We start from the raw sequence: 18,331 nt of genomic DNA, 5'->3' as shown, positions 1-18,331 counted from the left end.
GTAACCAACAGACATCTGCCTAGCCCTAGTACATCTAGCATCTATCAAATAGGTGACAGTCAGGAAACGATACAAGGAAAGAGGAGTGCTAGGGCTAAGGGGTGAGGTGGAGGAGTCTGAAGAGGTGATTTGTCAAGACTGCGATGGAAAATGGAGTGAGGCTGCGGTTCTGACTGCAAGGGGGAGTTTATTCCACAGCTTGGGAGCCAGGAGGGAGAAGAGTCTATTACTGTAGGTGTGGAGCATTGGCCAAGGTGTTATACCCTGTATAAGCAGATCTAAGTGAGTGGGAAGTGGTGCCCCCGCAGTGTTAATTTTCTCGATTAAAACTATGACAAAATGTTTTCGTCTACTACCTTTTTTCACTGACAAAAACTAAATAAAAACTAAGCTATGATGACTAAAACTAAGACTAAATATATTGACAATTTTGTCAACAAATTAAAACTACACTAAAATGTTAGGGAGGGACTAGTGGAGAAGAGATCCAGTAGAACTAAAAGACAAGTCATTTTATGTTTGGTTGCGCACTGAAAATAGCCGATCCACAAGCTCACAACGTGTCATGCTGCGCCGCGTTGTGAGCTTGTAGATCAGCTATTTTCGGCAAGAAACCTAGTGTAAATCAGGCATTACGATGCCATCAAGGCCCGCCAAAATGAATTTTTGACGACAAAATCAACTGTAGATTTAGTCGACTAAAATCTTATGATATTTAGTCGACTAAAATCTTATGATATTTAGTCGACTAAAATCTTATGATATTTAGCCAACTAAAACTAAAACATTTCAGATGACTAAAATATGACATATATATGTCCTATTTTCAAAAGACTACGACTAAAATTTGCTGTCCAAATTAACACTGGTGCCCCCCATGCCCTCGGTTTCCTTGTAGGCCACCACCAGTGTTTTGTAAAGGGTGCGGGAACATAGAATAAAGCAAAATCAAATCTCATGACTGAAAATGTGATGATGTTTAGGTATTATCATTCGAAAATGTTGCTGCTGTTCTAATCCCAACCAGTTGAAGAAATCACAGATTGAGGCTTTAAACCTAAAATGTATGGAAGATGCCTCTGAACATGTATTATAATGCTAGTTTGACCACTTCAAATACTCTTTAATCTTAACATAATTAATAACCAAAAATAGGTATATTTTCAGTGTGCGACATGCTTCCATAGAAGACATGCTGACTTCTATGGAATCCAAATGGCTGAAATCAGTCATGGCGACTGGGAACTTTAATCCATGCGGGCAGCAAGTGAAGGGCACGCAAAAATGGGGAGACATGGACATTTTGGGAGGTTGAAAGATGTGCATTACCTTGCAAAACTAAACCCACATCCTGTACTGTACCATCCTCCATATTCTGCCTCTTTTTATACTTGTACACAGCAAAAATCCTTGACCTAACAGGTCAAGTTTTCACCCTCACTCTCGGAATTAAATTAACACTCAGTCTCAGAGCTCTGTGTAATTGCCTGAATGCTTTCCACTTCTATTCCCAAGAGCCTGTTGGCTGAAAAGCATGGCGAGCCGTGCAGGCCCGCAGGAAAGACGCAATCCCAACATTTATCCCACTAAAACCGGGAACGCATCATTGTAACCATTTTAACCATTATTTTATACTTTGCCTGTTTAAAAACAGCGGATCTACAAGCTCATAGCGCGGCTCTCGGTGCCGCACTATGAGCTTGTAGATCCGCAGTTTTTGAAAAATCGTGAAGATTTGTGCAAATCTTTGAATATATATATATTTTTAAAGCAAACATTTTTAACTCAAATATTTGCTTCTAGGGGGTCCCTGGAACAACATATTTTGAGATGGGGGTCCGCGGCCAAATACATATCCTTTTCGGGGCCTCTTGACGTGAAAAAGTTTGAGAACCACTGATTATAGGATTTAGAAGACATTAGAATCCACAGAAGCAAAGATTTGAGTTACAAATGTTCGCTTTAAAAAGATTTGCACAAATCTACAAGCTCATAGTGCGGCACTCGGTGCCACGCTATGAGCTTGTATATCTGCATATATGTATATATTTTTGAATAGCCAAAGAAAAAAAATATATATACGGATGCGTTCCCGGTCTTAATGGGTTATACTAGTGCACACGTGCTGAGGTACCGCTGCACGTGTACGAAAAGGAATTATTTAGAAAGTCCATCCAAGTTTTCTCTCTCTTTCCAAAGTGAAGTCACCTACTTGATTGAGAACATACCGTTTTATTTTAAAATATTTAGAAAGATTAATTATTGCAAATATTTACTTCCTCATCATCCAGACTTGCAGGTCCACTTCTTTCCATTTGTAGCTACAGTGTTGGTTCTAGCAAAGTTTTCCGTCAGGCGGTAAAGAGGTGGCATGAGGTTTTGGCAGGGTGGCATGAGGTTCAGTGGGGGTCTGGGAAAACTGAGTTTCAACTTAATTTACTGCATTCTGTTGAATTTTCTAGGGATGTAAATCACAAAAAAAACCAGGGCTATTTATGTCTGGAAAAGATGTATTGTCTAAGACATTCTTTGCAAATAATTTAACAGTCAAATTGACTTCATCAATCATGCATCCAATGAAACTGGTTCTGAGCTGCTACCCAAAGACACAAGCTATACCCCAGCTACACTTGATTTATTGAATCGAGGAATCGAATAATAAGCACTTTCAATTTAACAGAGTAGAATTACTGCTGGATTTATATATTGTAATTGAATCAAATGGTTTTACCAACAAACGTTTGCCTATAAATTTACAAACCCACCCAACTGTTGCAAACTTTTCCCCTTAAATACACAGTTGCACACACGCGCACACACACGCACACACACACACAATCAATTCAAATCCTTTATACAGAATAGGCTATTGACAACAAATAGACAAAAATGGTTTGGGAGGGACTAGTGGAGAAGAGATCCAGTAGAACTAAGACAAGTCATCATGGGTGCGCGCGGGTGTCACAGACCGAAAATAGCCGATCTACAAGCTCACAACGCGTCACAGCGCGACGCGTTGTGAGCTTGTAGATCGTCTATTTTCGCCCAGCAGCCATAAAGTGAAAATCATTTCGATGCCATCACGGCCCGCCAAAAATACATTGTAGTCGACTAAATCAACTGTAGATTTTGTCAACTAAAACTAGACTAAAAGTAAACATTTCAGGTGACTAAAATATGACAAAGACTAAACAGAATTGTATTCAAAAGACTATGACTAAAACTAAATCAAAATTTGCTGTCAAAATCAACACTGTTACAGTAGCGTGATATTGTAGGGTACATGCACAAGTGTTGCTGCAGTTTACAGTGAGATAGTAGCATGCAGGGCACACATGCACACGGGTGGTTGCGGTGCAGGGAGGGATGTGGGTTGTATAAGGGGTGGAGTTGGTGGAAGGATTTGTTCGTGGTCATACCCCTGATCTCAAAGGATTGGAGGGTGGAGGGAATTAGGTAGTCGTGGCATTAGTTGGGCTTCTGAAGGTGGGTTGGAGGGTGGAGCGATGAAAGGGAAAGGTTGTGTGTGTGTGTGTGTGTGTGTGTGTGTGTGTGTGCGTGTGTGTGTGCGTGTGTGTGTGTGTGTGTGCGTGTGCGTGCATGCGTGTGTGAGTGTGTGTGTGTGTGTGTGTCAAGCCCAGAAGGTAGTGCTGGCACTAATTCCACTTCTGTTTCTAGTTGCGGGAAATGGGGGGGGGGGCACACACACCTGGAATGTATGTATTTCTTTCTAAGATGTCCAGGCCTCCCCTCCTAACTGGTGTGTGATAAATCAAACGCAGTGATAACAACCCAACCCTCCCAAACCCCAAATCCCTTTTTAATCGCTTCCACCGAGCGACCAATACGCACAGGAAGGGCCCTCTCTCTTTTGGGGTGCCTTCAGTTTTTCCGCCACATTAGCAAGACCCCGGCGCGAGAGAGACAGAGAGAGGGAGAGGGAGAGAGAGAGAGAGATGGAAGAGAGAAAGGGAGAAAACGGAGGTCCTTACAGCACTCACAGTAAACTCATACAAGCTAGATCAGATACATGAAAAAATACACAAACCCACTTGCAAAGTCCAAATAGCAAAGATAATCTGGTTCTATATGGGCTCTACCTTGGAAATTCATTTTTTTTTTATCTCTGATGTCACTCACACACACACACAAGTGACTCGCACGCGCACACACACACACACACACACACACACACACACACACACACACACACACACACACACACACACACACACACACACACACACACACACACACACACACACACACACACACACACACACACACCCCCCCCCCCCCCAATCAAACACAACCTCGTTGCCTCGGGCCATATCGGTCGGCTCTGCTCCGGTCCAGACTCCAGCTACCTGTCTCGCACACATTGCGTGGTGGAGAAGTGATTTGCTGAGGCGGTGTACATTTTATAGACTTCCTTGGACATATCCTTGGGTTGCTCCGGCTCTCCTCGCATGATTTGTTGTGGTGATGTCAGCGGGGTGTATTTTACATCCCTCTGACACATCTCCTCCTCGAACCCTCCCCTGTTGCACAGTAGCGTCAACCGCTCAACTTTTTATGAGTTCGAACTCGCGAAAAGCATTCTTTGGTGGTCAAAACCTCAGCTTTCAGGCCGTACATGGCGAACTTGGGTTGAAGTCAAAACTCATTTTCATACAGTGGTTCTCAAAGTTGGGTCCATGCAGAGACTATCAGGGGTGCTTGAGGGGGTTCCAAAAGGGACCCTTTACAGGTCTGTAACTCTGAGATTTATGGGGGTCCTTGAAATTAAAAGGGTTGAGAACCAGTGATATACGGTATTTTCCTTAATATAAAATGGACATTGCGACGATGTATCTTTGCGATGTGATGATTTTATAGATCTGCATTTGTGTGGGCTTCTACCTACAGTAACTTACTTGAAATGTGATGCTGACAGAAGAAAGGCAAAGTATTTTTTTATATCTTCATTTATAACACGGATACACACCTGAGCCAGTGTCTTAGCTTTGGTGTAACTGATTCCATTAGAGATAACAATTTTCACAGTATCTTTATCTTTTCTTTTTTTCTCCAATTCCTAAAAGCTCTAATCTCTCTAATCATTTACAAAACCATTTCTAGACATAAAAAACTCCTGCATTTTCTCCAACAGTATGCCTCCCTGAAAGCCTTGGGCACGTATTATTTTCTCATCTACATAATCTAATTTAACTTTACACGGGGCTGTGCACATTTTTAGAAAAAGTTGATAAATTATGAACTGCAATTCCCTCCAGTGTTTCCCAAAAAGAAATATCATTTGAGAAAGTTCTTAGCATTTCTCAGCAAAGCTGGAGCAATGTAGTTAAATGTGACAAATAAAATCGCACAAGGCACACTGCTTTCAAACTGTTCCTTGGTGACTGTGTAGCTTTGATGGCTACAGAGGGATATCTAATGGATTTTTCTTTATAGAAATAACAGGGAAATAACTTTCAATCACACGCCAACACACCGCTAAGAACTGGCTCACAACTTTGTGCTTCCAATATCCCAATAATAACCAAAACCCGGCCCGGACAGCCTTCAAACGATAAGCCAGAACTATATTCTCTAATTAACACAACTGGGGATTCTGTTTCCTCTGATAAGATAAAGTTCAGATTCTTATTAAAGTTCCTATACCAAAACACCAAAAAAGACATGCAGGGCTCAGTGTGCAAAAGAGTTGAAACACAGTAGCACTTCACAGTGAAATAAAATAAAAATGTGTTAATTTTAACTGCGTAAAATTTGCATAATAAATGATCATTTCGCGATGGCACCTCTCCACATGTTGGAATACTCTTTCAAAATCTAATGCCAGACTGCCAGCATGTTGTTTGCCTCTCATGCGTGCTGTGTGTGTCCTCAGATGACTGTGGCCAAGTAAGTCCTCACGACTGCTTCCATTTTACAAAGGGCTTTAACACACTCAATCCGGGGACGCATCTCTGTCATGTTAGATTTATTTGTGCTATTCAAAAACAGCAGATACACAAGCTCACAGCGCGGCCCCCGGGTGCCGCGCTGTGAGCTTGTAGATCTACTATTTTTGGAAAATCTTGAACATTTGCAAATATATTTTTTTAAGCGAACATTTGTGAAATATTTGGTTCCAGGAAACTCCCCAGAAGCTAAGATTTGATTTGCACTCGGTGCCATGCTATGAGCTTGTAGATCTGCTATTTTTGAATAGCCAAATAAATCTTAAGTGACACAGACGCGATCCCGGATTGAATGACTTAATAATAATCATAGCTGGGGATGTCCTTGGCTTAGTCTGCTGTATTCATCTGCATCTCAATGTTGGCCTAATCTCCAGGACAGTCAGCAACGCGCGCGTACACACACACACACACACACACACACACACACACACACACACACACACACACACACACACACACACACACACACACACACACACACACACACACACACACACACACACACACACACACTGATGCTGTCGGGGATGAAACCTTGTATCTCCATGTGACAGGTTCAGTTGTAGGACAGACGACAGCCGAGGTTTCAAGAGATCACAATTCACTTTATTCTTCACCAGTACAGGATCACATAGCCATGCTGTGCTACTAGATCTCAAGATCCTGTAGCTACACATTAAATCCACAGGGGAGAGCAGATGGTGTTTTGTCCGGACAATGGCTCTCTCTCTGAATGTTTGTGGAGATGACTGATTTATCCTGTTTTGCCTCGATGTCCTTGATGCACAACATGGTGTTTAGCCACACCCAGCTCTGAGTCCAGTTATAGTTTGACTTAGGCCAGGTGTGAGCCCCCCCCCCCCCCCTCCCCAGAAATGAATGCTACACGATTGTCACGCAAAAGTAGTAGAAATAGCCGATCTACAAGCTCACAATGAGCCAATGTGTTGTAAATCGGTGGACCTGTGAAGAGGTTAAGTGTGTCTGTGTGTTTTTTTTATATAATTAATGCACCAATGAAACGTATCAAGAGTGACTTGTGACTAAATAATAACTACATTGGATCCAAGTTTTTTTTTTTTTTTCAAAACTTTGTTTTGGACTTTGTTTTGGACAAACAAGATTTCCGCCCAACAGCAATGATATGTGGGCAAATTCCCCACATTTTCCAACAGTAAAATTCTCTGCAAATAAGCACACTGACATTCACCAGAGAGTGGTCTGCTAGGATGCTGTCAGGAGGCGGTTAGTGCTTTAGATTGGATGGGCTGAACACTCATTTTGTTTCACTCTCAACTGAATATTTCATGCATAACTCTTTTATACATCACTTGAAAACAATCAGGCACACGAACGATCTGACAAGAATACAAATAAATCGGGCCAAAAGGAAATGCGTCTGAGCTGGCAAGCTGCGGTGGACAGAATATAATAGATTATCACCTGCTTCAAAAGTGCACGTACGCACAGGGGCGTTGAGTGAAATAACAGGTGCGCTCCCCTGGCTGTCCCCGTCACCACCATATTCCTCCTCCCTCCAAAGAAATTAATGATTGGAAAAACGGATTTAAACGTGATTCGGAACAAGCGAGACCTGTTTAACAAGAAATGTGATACTTCTTCTTGTCGGCAAAAGTGAAAACACAGTGACCGTTACTCGTGAGACCTAACAGTGGGATAGCAGCATGTTGACCTCCGGATGAAGGACCGACCACCCCCCAACGTTCTGTGAAGCTTTTCTTTTTTTTACATTATCAGTAGGAGGAGATTTCTGACTACGCGAGACTATATTTGAAATAACAGATTGTGAATAAAAGCACTGCCCACTAGTACTGACCAATCAATTCTCTTGGAAAATGGCATCACCATTTTGTAGATAGAATATCCTGTGGATCTCGGTGTGTGTGGAGAGAGAGTGTTTAGAGACCAGCGGCAGAACCCGGACAATTTCTAATATATGAGAGGAATAGATTCTCGGTGGGAGTGAGTTATCTGTGCCGGCTTCTTGGGCCGTGAGCGCTTGGCTGCAAGTAATATCAAAGACATTTCGCCTTTGTATTCCTCTATATCATCCTACAATGGAGACTGATTAAAACACTAAAGCCTTATACTGGTACTAGAGAATAATACACGGTATGAAAGCCTACTTAGCTCTTTGAATTATGGCGCTATATGCTGTGTGAAGAATTAGCTGAAAATTGTTCAGGCTATAAGGATGCATTTAAGCAACATCAATTTAATGGCATACATAAAATGTAATATTCAGATCTACTAATGATGGCTCAGTGATATTATAAGCCTATTCATTTACCCCTTCACAGTCAGCCATTTTTAGCCAGCTGTCCTTCCTGCATTTGGCAGCTGTAACTGTGTTGCTTTTAGCCTGTATTGCCCTGTATGTTTTTTTAACTGTATGTGTTCGAATTGTTCATATTTGTTTGATCTTCATTTGTGAATGCAGCTCTGCTGCCAATAGAATTGTCCATGTTTTGCAACTGGTCATCTTACAATAGATGCACAAAATCTCTGTCCGTCCGTCCGTCCGTCTGTAGTTCACGTATCTCGAGAACCATCCGACCGACAGACCGACTTCAAACTTGGTATGTGACTATGTCCCACCAGTTAAATAATCACCACTACAACACTGGATACCCTATATGGGCATAAAAGGGACACAGACGGGTACAACGGGCATTACAAAACCAGGTGCGGCATGCATTTACAACTTCCATTGTTCCCGACTTGCATCGTTCCCAATAGCCTAGCACCAGTCTAGTATGCTGCAACTTGTACAAGTATGCTGTAACTTGTACAAGTATGCTGTTACAAGTAAGCTTGTGTTAACAAGTAACATAGTATGTTCATAGTGTGTTATTGATACTTTTACTTACAGTAAGTAAAAAGTACTTCTCCCATCACTGGTGAAGACAGATAATGAAAAGATATACAGAAGTACTGTATGTTGAACTTCCTTCAGTATGTGTGGCCTCAGGTCTTAGATAAACAGTCTCTTATCGTATGATCCGTAGTATGCTGTACGTCTCAGACATAAGGTTAATGGCAGTCAAATATGCATGCTTGGTCACACCAGAGAATTCTGGGAAGACATGTTTTCATAATCAGCCGAGGGGATGTAGAACAAAGAAAGATCAGGATGATCAGGAGCTCGAGATAATTCAGAGGGAGTTTTTGTTCTGCTGAGAGAGAGAGAGAGAGAGAGAGAGAGAGAGAGAGAGAGAGAGAGAGAGAGAGGGGGGGGGGGGGTTTGAATTGATAAAAAGTTGAGATTTTTTGGTTTATTTGAAAAAATCTTTTGAAATAATATATATATTTTTAATGTAGGAATCGGAAAAAAGAGATCCTTGCGACTCATAAAAATTGGTCTTCGACCCAAAGATGGGATGCGAGAGAAAGGTAAATGGAAAGAGGGAGAGAGAGAGAGAGAGAGGGGGGGGGGGGTGGGGGACGCAATCATCCCCTCTAATTTTCCTGCGCTGCCTGGCACTCAATTCCCTCCCAAATGGATGGTATTTTCCTTCCATCCTTGTTGGTTTTTGAGGGAAAATGTGTTTTGCACATGTACCTCTGTACAGTACATACATCCAAGTGGAGCCAGCTTTAATTGCCCCGCACAGCCAGGAGGCATTAGGAGGGCAATCTCCTCCTATATGGTCCCAGGTCTTCCTCTTCAAACACTTTCCACCCGGTGTCCCTATTTTGGGCAGTGGTCATTATAGGTGAAAATTGACCAAAATGTAGCTAAAATAGCAGCTATCGTTGCTGTCGGGCGAAAACTTCCTATTCTAACTTTTTGTGTTTTTCCGTAAATTAACATCCCACTTGATCATAGGTTCGGGATTTGTAGTGTGAAGTAAGAGAAAAGAAGGAGACAAGAGAAAAACAAAGAATACTAGACTAGAACAACAAGAACTCATTCACACTGTCAGTCAGTCACAACAGGAGGGAGTGGAAAACTAAACACATACATACACACAACCCACAAAACAACAAGTGAGTCCTCTAGTGCCCTGTACTTGATCATACTACAGCGTCACACAAAAGCATCAAAAGTAGCAGATCCACAAGCTCGAAACGGGGCTTTGAGCTTGTCGATCCACTACTTTAGCTATTTCTGAATTTGAATCTTGAAAAGTAACAGTTTTGGACAAATGAGGTTTTCACCCGACGATATACAGTATATATAAGCAAAAAAGAAAAAAAGCACAGATACTGTAGGCCATGTCCGTGCGTATGAAACAGGGCTTAAGTGAGTACATTAACATTTATTCAAGTACTGTACTTCAGTACAATTTCGAGGTACTTTTACTTTACTTGAGTATATTCATTTTTCAAAACAAGGGATCAAGGTAAGTGAAAACGCTTGTTATCGCTGGCAAGGGCAGCTATAGACGATGTTTTAACTCAGTCAATGAGTTAAAGGACGACTTCACCCATTCTTCATATAATTGGTCCTCACTAATGCTCATGATACAAATTTGACCATTTCTTTCTGCCCAGTTTGTGTCTCATAGGAGGGCTGTGGACATTTCAGAAACCCGCCTACCAGTGACATCATCATTAGGCAGGTTATTATTTTTAGATTTTTATGAACGCAATGGCTTCCATTATAGCATGCTAACTTTGCAGGAATATAGAGCCTGCAGTTTCTATTAGCTTGGATTCCCCATCGATGATGTCACTGGTAGGCGGGTTTCTGAACTGTCTACAGCCCTCCTATATGAGACACAGACGGGGTAGACACAAATATTATAATGAGCATTAGTGAGGACAAATGATATGAACATACGTTGAAAATGGGTGAAGTCGTCCTTTAAGTGAAAAAATATAGTACTTCTTCCACCACTAACTCAGGACATTTTCCACCACACACGCATGCAGACGCCTGGCCGTGGTCCACCAATTGAGCGAACGCGAAACACCTGAACACACAGCAGCATGTCAGTGGGCGTTCAGTGACTATCACCCCAAGCCAAGCCAAGACCTCTGTGTCCTTGTGTTTTTACTAAAGTGGTTTTGACTCCAGCCTATAACAGTGATCCATGAATTATATCAAATGAACAGCAGGGTATTTTTGGTATTAACACGGTGCAGCTGAGCAGGGGAAACCAACGGCTTGAACGGAGGCCAACAAGAAAGGAAGCTATATCTCTCTCTGTCGGGTGGAAACCTCATAACTCCAGAACTGTTGATTTTCAGGATTCAAATAAAAAAATTGCAGCAAAAGAAGCAAATCTACAAGCTCGAAACGCGGCGCGATGTGGATCTGCTACCTTGGATGCTTTTGTGTGATGCTGTAGTATGTTCAAGTAGGGCATTCATTTACGAAAAAACACAAAAAGTTAAAATAATGGAGATAAGAGGTTTTTGCCCTACAGCAACGATATACATCAGCAATGATCACATAGTAGGTAGCACAAATCTTCTAAAACGTACCTCAGGTACTCATGTGCGGGGGGTCCCCTCAGTGGTTTTATGTGATTGGCCAAGGTTCTAGCGAAACACTTCATTACTCTGCTGGAACATAATATCGTTGCTGTCGGGCAGAAACCATATGTCTCCATATGTCAACTTTGTTTATGTTTAAAGCGGCACTATGTAACTTTTTTAATGAATAAAATGTAGTTTTTGTCCATATAGTATCTGTATGGTAGAGTATGTTAATACAATATTATAACTTATACATTGGGGTTGGTCGTATTTTGGCTCCCTTCTCTTCAATTTTGACCTGATGGTCAAGATTCAATGTATCCCCTGCAAGCAGGCAGGCTCTGTTAGCTCAATAGTAAAAAAATCAGCACTTGTGCAGGAAACCGGGTTCAAGTCCGGGGTAGAAGACAAAAGTTACACAGTGCAGCTTTAAGTGCTTTTTATAAATATTGAACCGATGAAAATTATTAACAAGTAATAAATAATAACTACGCTGGATCCATTGGAACAACAGGTCCCCCCCCCCCCCCACCCTCCATTTCCTTAACAGTAACCATTTTGGACATACAAGGTTTCCTGCCCCCCGACCGCGACGGTAATATGTGTGAGATTTGAAGGAGAAATATAAAAGAAAAGGCTGTTATGTGCCAAAGGCTCTAAGTAGGGCTTTTATGACATATGGCAGCAAGCCATTTTCATGAGGAGAAAAAAAAGAAAAAACTCCACTTGTGTTTCTTGTGTGTGGACGACATGACTCAAGAAGATACTATTTGTGTGTGTGTGTGTGTGTGTGTGTGTGTGTGTGTGTGTGTGTGTGTGTGGGGGGGTGGGGGGGGGGTAGTCCTGGGAGAGACGGGGGAGCATCTTGGAGACATATGGCTGAGATCGTCTGGAGAGCGATAAGATCAAGATCACGGGCCAACAAATCTCACCTCCCAAGGCCTCCTCCGATCGAACGGGAGGCCGTCACTGAAAACAGCTCTGGTTTCACTTTGACTACAGCGAGCGCCGTGCAGGGTCTCAAAAACATTTTAATTTCAAGGACCCCCCCCCCCACCCCCCGCCAAACTCTAAAGCATACAAATGAAACCAATGGTTCCATTTGTATGCTCTCAAGAGTTTACAGACCTGACCATTTGGAACCCCCTCAAGGAACCCTTGTATATCCCAGGACCCCATATTGAGAACCAACTGGCCTACAGCGTTTCACTTGTAGTGTTATCTCATTTCAGTGCTATCTTAACTCTGAAAGTACCAATATGCTATGATATATTATTTTAATTTCGTAATTTGGATGCTCAAAATGTTCCTTTTCTCAATGGTAACATCTTACTCTCCACCACTATAGCGTCCACTCTGCAAACCAGTGGAGCGGCTTCAATATATGAAACGGGAAAGATTAGGCTTTTTAACCAACTTGCACGACGCCTTACCCCTTATGCCTACATTTTGTACTATTTTGAAAAACATTTTAAATTACTTCAAATAGCACAATAACGTGTCGATGTAGATCAGCTATTTTCACTATTTTAATACAATAGTAAAAAATGCCATAAAGGTTTAGGCATAAGGGGTAAGGTGGTGCGCACAAGATAGGGCCCCAACAGATGTACAGTATATTACACACGTCAGGAGTTTGTAGCTGGTTATTTTACCTTACCTCTTTTTCTCCCCATTTTAGTCATTATGCCAATTAATTCCTCCTCACACACATTTCTGTGTTGTCACTGCTGTAGTATCCTACTGACTCACCTACCAGTGAGATTAGGAAACGTTGGAAATGTTTTGATTTTGGGGGAATATCTGGAATATCTTTGATTCTTTTTTTCCCTTCTTTTTTTCACATTTCAAAATACTCTCTCCCTCTTTATACCTCTGTGTCAGCTCAGCTGATGCTGTGAAATCAAATGAAACGATAAGAAGCTGTTACCAAGAGGCGGGCGGCGGTGCCGTCATTCCCCTAGCGCCTATACCCCCGCTCTCCCCTCAAATTAGATCAAAACTCACAGCCCCAGCCTCACGACCCCCAGTCAGCCTGAACCCTTAACAGCCCTCTCTCTCTCCTGAGCTTCAGATTAAATTACAGAAGTGAACTCTCCAAGCCTTGTCCTCAACCCCCTCCCCGCTTCGCTCATTGTCTTTCCCCTCTAAATGAGACACTTGCCAGGGACAGCGTCTCTATCTGAGCCACAGTGGCAGAGTGAGGCACAGGTGGTGTGTGTGTGTGTGTGTGTGTGTGTGTGTGTGTGTGTGTGTGTGTGTGTGTGTGTGTGTGTGTGTGTGTGTGTGTGTGTGTGTGTGTGTGTGCGCGTGCGTGCGTCTTTGTGTCTGTGTGTCCGTGTGCCTAAAAAAAATGAGCCTTTTTTCAGGCTTCCAAAGATAACAAATTGCAGATCTATAAGCTACAACGCATTGTGAGCTTATACAGAAGCGTAAGAAAACCCAAGAATGGGTTTAAAATCCTATTAGCAGACCTTGTATTGAACTGTACTTTCCTGTGCGTATTCAATCAATCAATCAAAGCTATTTTCCGCTATTCGTTGTACGACAAAGTATATAGGACTTAGGTTCAATTACAATCTACAATCTACCCCCACCCCCACCCCCCACCCCAACACCCAGCCTATCTCGGTGGAAAAGGAGAGACATCTCCTTCTTCTTCTTTTCGGGGACAGACACAATGCAAACATGTCGGAGTGTCAGATCTCCGTCAGCTCGTCTTGTAACCGTCGGGAACAAAAGCTCTCAGGATCCTTTTTTTCTTTTTTCTTTCTTGAGTTCTATGTTTCTTTTAAAACAAAGAGGTTCTTCCACCAGTACAGCTCCTCCTCAACAGCCCCCCCCCCCCCCCCCGCCACCCCCCGCTGGGCGCAAAAAAAAACGTATGACAGCTCGCAGACACCCTTGGAGGAAGTGACACCATAGAGAGGGAGCTTATAGTGGATGAGGTTGAGGCACGTCAGCCCTCTCTCTTTGTACGTTCCACATTTTCCTTCCATTCATGTCAAAAAAAGAAGAATCGGTTTCAACGCGGCTTCAAAAAGACCTTCAGCTATGAAAAAACTTCACTTGTTTTTCACATTCACATTAAAGAACTACACATTTGGGATGGATGGAAGATGGATCTCACCTCTATACTTCTGGGTTATTATGGTGAAGTACAGTTAGACCACAGTTAGTTCTGCCTTGGCTTTGTGATTGGCTGAGAGGCATATTCAAATGATAGTGCCGACAGCACTCTGAAACGCATCCTCATTGTTTACCTTAAGTTACGTGTAGCCTAGCAACGGCGGCCGCTGCCAGGTTTAATAACAGGGTAGTTTCCAGTTGTTGTTGTTTTTTTTCCCCCACTCTCAACTCATAAATATTAATCATGAAACTATTATATAATCGTATTATTGCGATTATATAACTCATTTCCCGGTATATAACACTCCCTCTCGTGTATTATTGTGAAACACACTCCATGAGATATTTACAGTATGTTTAGCCATGACACACACATTCTAAATGTGTGTTTTGTATACTGCAATGCATTTAACAAATCTTGCTGTTGATGAAATTAAATATACATTCGGCCTACTTGGAAACGATGCAAGTCGGAACGATTTGGCCCCACCCAATTATGCAACACCCGTTTTCAGAGTAGGCTCCATTGTGTCTGTCTGTCTGTCTGTCTGTCTGTCTGTGTCCCTTTTATGCCCATATTTTATTGTATACATTAATGCCCTACTTGATCATACCACACTCATATGCACACTCATATGAATTGAATGTGTAAAGGTTTGGAATGGAGTGGGCCGAATAAAGAAAAGCAGGCAAGACTGAAACCTGATTTATACTTGCCTGATTTACGGACAGTATACTTGGTTTCGGGCGTGGGTGTCGCACACAAACAAATAGCCAATCTACAAGCTCACAAAGCGCCACACTGTGATGGGTTGCGAGCTTGTAGATCGGCTATTTTCGGCCCCCAATACCCACGCACCACTAATTATAACTCTGGCAAGTAAATCTTCACCTAACTTGGATTGCAGAGTTGTCATACCTTAAATGGTATACGAATCACTTACGCACACACGCACACACACACACACACACACACACACACCGCAGTATATAATTCTGACTTATGATGTAGTTTCCAGTGATATGGAGCTCCTTACAGTGCTGATTGATGTGCTTGCTTGCACGGAGAAGTGAAGACCATCAATTCATACATACATATTCATATATCCAGTAATTAAATATGTAATAGTATGCAGAGCAGAATGACTAGCTCATCGTCAGTCTGGGGCTACAATGAGGCTCGTAAAGATACCGTTAAACAGGAGGTGGATGTTCAATGTTGTATCCTTTGCTTAAATAGCATTTTGAATTATTAATAGTCAATAGTACTGTACGGATGTGGAATTAAGGGGTTATCATAATCACAACGATGTCTATGAAAATGATTGAAATTCATAAGTCAGAGATGCTTAAATAACTGGTTTATAGTGGTTTAGCTAATAGGCTTGATTTTCAGACTTGTTCATACTATAAATGATGTGTACTGTACATATGTTATGTACTGTACACTACAGTATGTGTGGATTTTATGTGCCCATAACCCAAGATATATGCACTGAAACACACACACACTTCATAGCCAATCACTGAAAGCAAACAATTTGTTATAAAGCGGTGTCAGAATCAACTCCATTTGGAGTAAACAAGGCAAAGAATGTAAGTGAAATCAATTCACGGTTTCCTTTTCTTAACATGAAAAAAAATACATATATATATATTTTTTAATGTTTTTGTTTCTTAAAGCAGCCTCACTTGGCATTGTGACTTTACCACATGAAAAATCACACACATTCCCTATCGGGAGGGGGGGGGGGGGGGGGGGGGGTAGCAGATCCACAAGCTCACAACACACGGTATTGTTATCAGGTAGATCGGCAATTGTTTTTGGCAAAGACATTTGATGTCGAGGGTAAAAGGAGGGGGGCTAGTATAGAGCCTTGGGCCCCCCCGGTCAACAGAGTGTCTAACTCAGGGGTCTTCAACAGGGGGTCCGGGACCCCCACTTGAACCCTAGCATCCCATCCCTATATATATAAAAAAGAGAGACTATAAGTACAGAGAGAAAGGTCAAGTTCACTAAGTGTTGATGGTTTAAGTGGTTAAATGTTTGATATGTGTATAAAACACAATTTTATAGAATATGTAGTGGGGGGGGGGGGGGGGTAAGTTTTTCCATGGCCTGAAAAACGTTGCAGACCCCTGTTTAAGTGTTGTTTAAGCCCTTTAGTCTTTGTTATAATGATGAATAATGATATCTACAAGTGTAGAGAAAAAACTGAAAAATACAGAGCCCTGATCGGGACTCAACCAAGCAGAGTGTTTAAGTGGTTAAGATGGATTTCCACTATACCATATGTTCAGTATTGATACAAGATAGATAACTGCCTGAAAGGGGCCTCTATGACTCCTACTGGCCTATCCCCCATAGATACAGTATGGTGTCCCTCTGTCATGGGATCAATACATAGAACTATCCCTTTGTTTAAACTGGTGCAACATCAGCTAACACAGGGTTTGTTTGTGGTGTGTGTGTGTGTGTGTGTGTGTGTGTGTGTGTGTGTGTGTGTGTGTGTGTGTGTGTGTGTGTGTGTGTGAGAGTGTGTGAGAGTGTGAGAGTGTGTGTGTGTGTGTGTGTGAGAGAGTGTGAGAGTGTGTGTGTGTGTGTGTGTGTGTGTGTGTGTGTGTGTGTGTGTGTGTGTGTGTGTGTGTGTGTGTGTGTGTGTGTGTGTGTGTGTGTGTGTGTGTGTGTGTGTGTGTGTGTGTGTGTGTGTGTGTGTGTGTGTGTGTGTGTGAGAGAGAGAGAGTGTGTGTGCAGTGCAGGGCTATTTTAATAGGTGTTACCACAGGGGTAGACACTAGACAGGCCATTGGCTTTGGGGTCAGGTTTCCCTTGTGCCAACAGAAGTGGCTTTAATTGTGTAAACGGGAGATTTAATCGATGCCCCCCAAACAACTGTTGAGAGTTGCAGTGGGAAGGCCAGCGATGCCTCGGTCCGCGATGGAAACATTAGAAATGTCCAAATGCACGCTGAAGGGCCCTGCAGCCTGCCTGGCTGCCTGTCTGAGTGCCTGCCTGACGCTATGTTTTAATCCAAAAAAGAAAGGACAGAATAGATAGAGAGCGGAGTTGCAGGTGATTGGATCTCATCTATTCTGCATTACTACAACAGACAGTTCTTTGTGGAATTGATTGATTGATTGATATCTTTATTGATCATGAAATAAAACATTATGTCACATACATCTGACCCACCACAATCAGCAGTGAATGAGCATGACACTGCAGCAGTAGTAGCTTAGTACAGTAGAGGGAAGGACAATACTGTAGGTTACCATCAGGGTTGCCAGATCTGCTTATTATAATTTCCCTGCAAGATTTGATTTGAAAATAGCCGATCTACAAGCTCACAATGCGACGCGTTGTGAGCTTGTAGATCTGCTATTTTCAAATAGCTGATGTATATGTTAAAGTGCTCATGTGGCCCATAGTCGCTTCTTTTGGGCTGGTTTTCCTAGACCTGGTTGCTTGTTTCTCTCACAGAATCTGGCAACACTGGTTACCATCAACATTTATGTCAGTGAATAGGGTATTTTTTCCCACAAACCGGTGGGGCAGTAATTCATAGGTTGAAATGTGGGAAAGCTTGGCTACACATCAGGGCTTTTATTTTGCCGTTTGGCGACCACGCTGGCCTTCACACGGAGAGATATTCAATTTGCCATGGAAACAGGGCTGCCCGGGAGCGGTCATATCTGTGCTGTCAAATCAATAGAGTAGAGGTTTTAACTGGAACAGGAGAACGACTGGTGACACACGAGGTCTGTGTGCTGCATGCTGCAGTGAA

Source organism: Gymnoscopelus braueri (assembly GCF_963280865.1).
Source record: "Gymnoscopelus braueri genome assembly, chromosome: 6".
In the NCBI taxonomy this organism is placed as follows: Eukaryota; Metazoa; Chordata; class Actinopteri; order Myctophiformes; family Myctophidae; genus Gymnoscopelus; species Gymnoscopelus braueri.
Note: the sequence above shows the minus strand (reverse complement) of the source record.